This window comes from Triticum dicoccoides, chromosome 2B, assembly GCF_002162155.2.
Source record: "Triticum dicoccoides isolate Atlit2015 ecotype Zavitan chromosome 2B, WEW_v2.0, whole genome shotgun sequence".
Lineage (NCBI taxonomy): Eukaryota > Viridiplantae > Streptophyta > Magnoliopsida > Poales > Poaceae > Triticum > Triticum dicoccoides.
The window spans coordinates 147,497,786-147,506,538 of record NC_041383.1 but is presented as its reverse complement, the minus strand read 5'-3'; positions in this window follow the sequence as shown (position 1 = coordinate 147,506,538).

Genomic DNA, 8,753 nt, shown 5'->3' with positions numbered 1-8,753 from the left:
CAGTTTTAGCTCATATGATCTTAGCATGAATAGTAAAATCTAAAAAAAATCTAAAAATTCTAAAAAAATTTGGTGGCAAACTTTGACCAATGTTTTGAGTGCTTGCCAAGTTTCATAAGGGAATGACATTCGTGGAAGTCGTGGCAAAGAAATGAAAGTTTGGAGCATTGATTTTGGTTTTTTTGCCACGACTTCCACGAATGTCATTCCCTTATGAAACTTGGCAAGTACTCAAAACATTGGTCAAAGTTTGCCACCAATTTTTTTTAGAATTTTTAGAATTTTTTTTTAGATTTTACTGTTCATGCTAAGATCATATGAGCAAAAATTTAGATGGGTACTGGCCAACACTTTTTTATGAGTGCAAATGACATGCACATATAGGTGATGCTTTTCTGAACATTTTGATATCTTATTTGAATTTTTCTGAGTTAGTATGAATTTTTTATGAAGTTTTCAAAGTGATGGTCAAACAGTCAAAGGGCAAAAGCATAAGAGGAGCAAAGTGGTTTGGGCAGGAACAAGTGTTTTCGGAAACTAGGGGTAAAACTGCCGAGTGTGGCCCAACTAGGGGCATAATATCAATTATCCCAATGCCAAATGATGAAGACCCGATGCCTTTGGATGGGAACCCTCACCCGCTGCCTGGCAATCTGGTGCCGGATAACCTGCCTTTTGTTCTCCTGCCATTCCAAATGCTGGGTTGGAATGATGCACCTGTTCTTCCCCCTCCCCCTCTTGTGGATGATGTTTCTCATGGTTGAGGCAATGTTGTGTGGGGAGAGGATGCTAAGGTGGAGCAGCCTCCACAGCCGGCTGCTCTAGAGCAAGATCAGGTCTCTATTATGATTGATCAACCAGAAGGATCGGTTTCCGTGGATCAGCAAGTGCAGGACAATGATTTGCAGCAGCATGATGATCCACTCCCTGACCAACAATTGCGGCCTCTACAGCAACATGTTTTATTGGAGAATCCGTCGGCAATTGTGCCCTACCAGCTGCATGTTATTCAGCACCATGAGATCTTTATTGGAATGGCACGCATTGTGGCAGGTCCTCCTCTCCCCCGGAGATGATTTGGAAGAGGTCTTTTCAGAACCTCAAGTTTTATTTTTCCGTGAAGGAGGTGCCTATGTCTATTTTTTCAAGCCAATGGGCTCTATCATCTACTCCAAGCGCTCCTGGTCAATTGCTTTTGATGAATCCAGGAAGATGTCTTTGTTGGTTGCTTCTTTACCCATTGCTGCTCCGATGAGAAGATATGTGGTGGTAAAGCGCTAGTGGCCAGAGCTTTATTTGAGGAGCTACCTGTGGACTCTGTCCATGTTGCTGAAGAGGAGGGAGTGCCTGTTGATCCTATTGATTTTGTCTCTGCTGAATCTTCGTCACCTGTTGTTTTCTTAGTGGAAAAACAAACAACGGGGAGAAAGCGGAGAGGAAGGAAGAAGGCGATGGCTCCTATTGTGGACACGTCACTAAGATGTTGCACTAGAAGCATGGCAAAGTTGGATGGATTCAAAAATGTGGTCTTCGAGCAACTCTCCCTACAACCAACAAAGAAGCATCCCCGTTCCAAGCCCATGGAGAACAAGGCCCAGCCCACTTCTGCAGGTGTCCCTGAAGACACCCAGCCTGCTGCACCACCGCATACTCCAATCCACGTTTTGCAGGCTGTGGGCGCCGAACTGGAGATTGATCCTGCCCTCTTATCGGTGGACAAGCTTATGGCTCATCCCAAGGAGGATTCATCTTCATCTTTGGTTTAATGCATCTGCTAGCTACTCTGTTGAGGCCTGGAGTGCCTGTTATGTTTGCTTATTTTACTGTTGAACTAGGTCCTGATAGGGATGTTGCACTCTGCGGTACTAAATATTGCTATCTTTTGGGTTGTATGACATTGTGTGTCATGCTGCTTTTGCTTTAAGCCTCTTTGATTGGTAATTAATCGTGTGACAACGCGTAGCTGGAGAGTTTTGTGCTAGAATGTACGCGGTCTGAATTCTGATACTCAACAGTGTTCGGTCAGGGAGAAAGTGGCTGACAGTCAATGTGTTGTGGTTTGTCTTCGAGAAACTAAGCTTTCTTCATGCTCACATGCAACTATCAGAAGCATCTGTCCTTCTGGTTTTGATCAATTCGTTGAGTCCCCCTCGAGAGGTGCTTCTGGGGGACTTTTAACTGCGTGGCGCTCTGACGTGTTTCAGGGTACCCTTCTAGAAGTGAAGCCCTATGCTATTGTCATGCAGTTCACTTCAGTACATAATAATGAGCAATGGTTTCTAGTTAACGTTTATGGCCCTTGTCAAGGTGAATTAAGGGATGAGTTTGTTGTAGGGCTATATAATTTGGAAATTGACCCGGATCAGAAATGGATGTTGATGGGGGGTTTTAACTTTATTCGGTCCCTTGACAATAGGAATCTCCCTGGTGGTGATATCAACGATATGTTTATTTTCAATGAAATCATTGGCCACCTTGGTCTGTTGGAACTTCCTTTAAAATGCAGAAGATTTACTTGGTTTAACATGCAGGAGACGCCTCTTCTGGAACAACTGGGGGTTTTTACCTCTGCCAGTTGGATTAGCTTATACCCTATGACACAAGTGACTCCTCTTGCGAAAACTGCGTATTATCATGTGCCATGTTTAATTTCCATCAGTCCATCTATACCAAAGGCACATATTTTTCAGGCTTGAAAATTATTGGGTTCATCAGCCAGGATTTATGGATTGTGTGCAGGAAGTTTGGGCTCGTCCTTCTTGCAAGGCCCATATTGCAGCAATTATTGTTGAAAAATTAAAGGCTTTGTGGTTTGCATTAAAAAATGGCAAAAAGGTTTATCCCATATCAAAGGGTTAATTGAGAAATGCAACTGGGTGATTCTTTGGTTGGATAATCTTGAGGACATGAGACCTCTCTCCAGACCTGAGGGCAACTTTAGGAAAATTACAAAAATGCATCATGAGCATCTTCTACACATGCAATATTTATACTGGAGAAAGAGATGTACCATCAGATATATCAAAGTGGGAGAGGAAAATTCCAAGTTTTTTCAGGCCATGGTAATTGAGAGATATAGAAAGAATTCTATTGCTAGCCTATTGTTGTCTGATGGTTCTGTAACTTCTAATCATGAGGAAATGGCCAAGGAATTCTTAATTTCCTTCAAAAGTAGAATGGGTATAGTTTTGCCCATAACTTTAGAAGATGATATCCTGTCTCTAATCCCAAGAGTTCAAGGCTTGGATGTGCTCACCAAACCTTTTGATCTGAAGAAAATTGAGAAGGTTATTAAGGAAATGTCCATTGACAAGGCTCCTGGACCTGATGGTTTCAATTGTCTTTCCCTAAAAAAGTGTTGGCACATCATTTCTGCTGATTTCATTAGGCTGGTTAATGACTTTCATGCTGGAAATGCTCAACTAGAGAATCTCAAAGATGCCTTCATTTCTCTGATCCCAAATAAACAGACTCCTGAGAGTGTGGGAGATTTTAGGCCTATTTCACTCACTAGTGTAGGTCTAAAGTTCCTCACAAGGCTGGCTGCTAAAAGATTTCAAGAGGAGATCACCAAATGTGTGCATAAGAATCAGTATGGTTTCATCAAATCAAGAACAATCCAAGACTGTCTTGCTTGGACTTTTGAGTATATTCATCAGTGTAATCAGTCTAAGAAACCCATCCTTCTACTTAAGTTAGACTTTGAAAAGGCCTTTGACTCTATCCAGCATGAGGCAATTCTAAGGATTCTTGTAGCAAAAAGATTTGATAATACTTGGATCACATGGATTAAACAGTTGTTGACCTCTGGAACTTCCTCTCTTCTGCTTAATGGTGTGCCTGGCAACCATTTTAAATGCAAGTGTGGAGTAAAGCAAGGAGACCCTATTTCTCCTTTGCTCTTCGTTGTTGCTGCAGATCTTTTGCAGACACTGATTAATGATCAACTGTAGTTGACTTTTTTATGTAGGCCATTGCCAACCCATGATCCTGATTTCCCTGTTGTTCAGTATGCTGATGATACACTGGTTTTCTAAAATGCTGAAAGGGGACAATTTGAGGCACTAAAATCAATGCTTAGTTCTTTCTCAAAAGCAACTGGGCTCCTGATCAACTTTCACAAATCTTCCATGTATCCTATTAATGTGAATGATCTTGATGCTTCAGACCTAGCTGCTTTTTTGTTGTAATTTAGGCACAATGCCTTTTACATATTTGGGCCTGCCAGTGGGGACTACCAGACCCAAAATTGTGGACCTTCTTATTCTGGTGGAGTGCATGGAGAGAAGGCTGACAGCTAGTTCTTGGTTTTTGCCTCAAGGGAGCAGATTACAATTGGTGAACTCTGTTATTTCTTCCTTGCCCATCTTCTTCCTTTGCAGTTTGTCAATTCCTCAGGGTATTCTGAAGTAGCTGGAAAGGATTCAGAGGCAGTGTTTATGGAGGAAATATGGTCAGGAGAAGGGCCACTCCCTGGCTGCTTGGCCTCTAGTTTGCAAACCTAAATCCAAGGGTGGTCTTGGAATCTTAAACCTTGGTTTGCAAAATGAAGCTCTCCTTATTAAGCATCTCAATAAATTCTACAATAGGATGGATGTGCCATGGGTTCATTTGGTTTGGTATTCTTACTACTTCCAAAGGGTCCCACATGACACTACACTGTGTGGATCTTTTTGGTGGAGAGATGTGTGCAAATTAATGGATAAATTCAGAGCAGTTACCTCTATTGATGTTCACAGTGGAGACACGGTATTGTTCTGGTCTGATCATTGGCAAATTGGGAGCAGTTACATCCCTCTTCAAGATCATTTTCCTAGGCTTTATTCCTTCTGCCTCCACAAAAACTACTCAGTCAGGGAGGTCTTTCAGGCCAATAGTTTCCAAGACCTATTTTTTCTTCCTCTGTCTGAGCAAGCCTAACAAGATCTCTAGTAGCTCTCGTCCTTGATGGGATCTTTCCAATTGGACAGTAACTACCCCGATTCTTGGAGATGGAGGCATGGCAAGAAGTCTGATTATACCTCAAAGAAGTTTTATGACTTTACTTTTCAGCCAGTGGTAACATATCCCATTTTGGGATGGGTCTGGAAGAGCTGCTGCACCATGTCGATCAAAATGTTTGCCTGGTTAGTCATAATGGACAGGGTTAATACCAAGGACATGATCCAATGGAGGCATTGGAAGATCAATGATGGGCCTGAATGTGTTCTCTATCCAACTGGGACACTTGAGGATAGAAACCATCTTTTTTTTCCTGTGCAATTTCAGCATGCGTGTGTGGAATTATCTGCAAATTGTTTGGAAGGATTGTGATGGCATGGTTGAAATTGCTAGGCACGCCAGAAAGGATTTCAACAAACCTTTCTTTGGGGAAGTGGTCTTCATTGCTTGGTGGAATATTTGGAAAGTCAGGAATGACAAAGCTTTCAGAAACATTCGACCTTCTTTCAGGGCTTGGAGGAATGGCTTCATTCATGATCTATCTCTTCTTTCCCATAGAATCGAAAAGAAATATAGAGACGCATTGCTTAAGTGGATTGATTTCCTACCTCCTTGAGGAGGTTCTTTGTGTGTAATGCTGTAATTATTAGGTATAGTATCCTCCCCCTCCCTTTGTATAGATTTCTTTAGCTTTTTGTAGCTTCCTTTTCTTGTTTCTTTCTTTCTTTCCCCATCTCGAGGAATCCTTGTACTGCTGCTCTTTTTTATTGAAATGATGTGGGGGACAAGCCCTACAGTCTTCAAGGTCAAAAAAAATAAGTTTAGATGTGTTGCACCTACATGATACTAATTCATGGTGAGTTTTTCTTGCCTGCTTGCAATTGTAAGGTACCGAGGAGTGATTAGGAATCCTACAAGCAACAATCTGTCTGATTTATTTTTCACTTGTAGCTACGATTACTTACCTTTGAGTTCTTACTCTTACACTTGCCGCTCCCTAAAAGTCAAGAATGAAACATTAGGTTAGAAGATGTTTTATGTCCCAGCAGTCATCTCAATACATGTCCACGAAAATAATAGTCTTTTGTTTTTAACCCTGACCCATGGAAATAACAGTCATGATAGTGCTATGCTTTTGAAAGTTGATGTGTCTGTGCTGCTTGGAATTGTGGCCTTGGTGGAGTAGCTTAGCTACCCAACACATTAGTGCTAAGCTTTTGAAAGTTGATGTGTGTGCTGCTTGGAACTATGGCCTTGTTGGACTACCTTACCTACCCAACACACTACTGGTTTCGTTACTTAGTTGTTCCTTACTGTGGGAATTGATTGGTTGTTTGTAATCTAGCTATATTTTGACTTGCAGACATGCACTTTGACATAGAGCAGATAACTCTGCATCAAGTTTGACATAATTAAGTATGTCGTGATCAAGAGATCAATTGATTTTTTACCTTTCACTAATTGCAGAATTACATCTTGGCCAGCAAAGTTATGAGAAATATGATGTTGTTTCATCGACATTAAGATCAGACACGAGGATATTGTATTCAAGTTTGCGCCAGTGTTGCTCATTTAGGAAGTGGATCGATGCATTGACAGTAGGGTATGCATACTTCTGAGGTCAAGCTATTCATCAACGTGGACATGCCTCATATTCATATTCATCTTTTGCTATTTGATTGAATAAATACTATGCAAGTTAGCTTGAATGAAATTTCATATAAGGGTGTATTGATTTGTTGCAGCAAGACTTCTCTTGCCTTAGTGGTTTGTTGTGTGAGTTGTTGTTGTTGTTGTTGTTCAAATATTCAGTCTAAGATCTGAATTTCATCAAGATATCACTGTAGATGAATATTTCAGTCTTATGCCTGATACATTTCATGTTGTATTTTTTTCTGTGTTGCTCAGTAAAGCTTGCTCTTCTTTTATTAACCAAACTTCCATCTCATACAGAAAATAAAATCGATAACTTAACAATGGTTAGTTTGTTATTAGCGCAGTGTGTGCAAAACTATGAGTATTTTACAACTACATAATTTGTAAAAAAATCATCTAGATATTAATTTGCCATGAGATGTAGCATAATTATGAGTTCCACACAAATGCAAAGTCACCTTCATGGAACTTGCTATATTTCTTCAAGGTATCTGTGGCAAGTAAAAAACACATGACGCTAGGGAGAAATGACCAGTGGAATAGAGAAAGGCTAGATAGAGAGAAATGATCATGCTATTTACGGCATTACTGCCTTGGGAATACTAGAACATAAATAATATATCAGTAGTAGGAATAGAACAAAAGGCATCATATAAACTAGAAAACTCAGGTAACAATCTAAGCAGTGGAACCGAGTACTGCAGGGCCCTCGCGTCTCTCTGTTTGGGGTGACTCGGGTGACGACTAACCCTAGTCGTCGAACCTTCCCTCCCCCCCCCCTCGCTGCCGCCCGAGGAGACCCCCGGCACCGTCCGTGGGGTCGTCAAGGACAGCGGCTGCAAGGATCTGCTGCTCCCGACCGGAGGGCTCCGAACGCCAAGGCGGCGGCTGAGGGAGTCCTGGACTAAGGGGTCCTCGGACAGCCGGACTATATACTTTGGCCGGACTGTTGGACTATGAAGATACAAGATAGAAGTCTTCGTCCTGTGTCCGGATGGGACTCTCCTTGGCGTGGAAGACAAGCTTGGCGATTCGGATATGTAGATTCCTTTCTCGGTAACCGACTTTGTACAACCCTAGCCCCCCCCGGTGTCTATATAAACCGGAGGGTTTAGACTTCTAGGGTTTAGCCACAACCATCATAATCTCATAGGCTAGACTTCTAGGGTTTAGCCATTACGATCTCGTGGTAGATCAACTCTTGTAATACTCATATTCATCAAGATCAATCAAGTAGAAAGTAGGGTATTACCTCCATAGAGAGGGCCCGAACCTGGGTAAACATTGTGTCCCCCGCCTCCTGTTACCATTAGCCTTAGACGCACAGTTCGGGACCCCCTACCCGAGATCCGCCAGTTTTGACACCGACATTGGTGCTTTCATTGAGAGTTCTGATGTGCCGTCGAAGATAGGCTCGATGGCTCCATCAATCATCTACAACAATGCCGTCCAAGGGGAGATCTTCCTCCCCAGATAGATCTTCGTATTTGGTGGCTTCGCACTACGGGCCAACTCACTTGGCCATCTAGAGCAGATCGATAGGTACGCCCCTGGCCATCACGTCAGATTTGGAAGCCTGAATTTTGTGGGCGATATCCACGGAGACTTGATCTTCAACGGATCCAAGCGCATGACGGCTGCCCTGGCCACCATGATGAACATGACCTAGATCTGTCATCTTGCCGCGCATAGGAGATAGCGCATGTGACCGCCCTGGCCCTAGAGCCGGAACAAACTGCATTGTCCGAAGATGGGAGGCTTAACCCCGCCACAAAGTCGCAGATTCAGCGGCGCTCGAGCCGCACACAGACCCAACATCGAGTTGGGCTTGTGTTACCGGAACCTCAGACTCGTTTCCGGCCACGGGTTCTGGACCTCGTGCATCCGCGTCCATCGAACCTAATTGGGCGCCGGTCTTGGAGTTCAGCTCCACGGACATTTTCCAGCACTCGCCTTTTGGCGACATGTTAAATTCATTGAAATCCCTCTCCCTGTCAGGGGATGCTCGGTCGAACTATGTCTGACTCGAATGGGAAGCGGACGACGAAGAATTTTGTGTCCCACCCACCACCCACTTTATAGCCATTATCGATGACTTAACCGACATGCTTGACTACGACTCCGAAGACATCGACAGTATGGACGACGATGCGGAG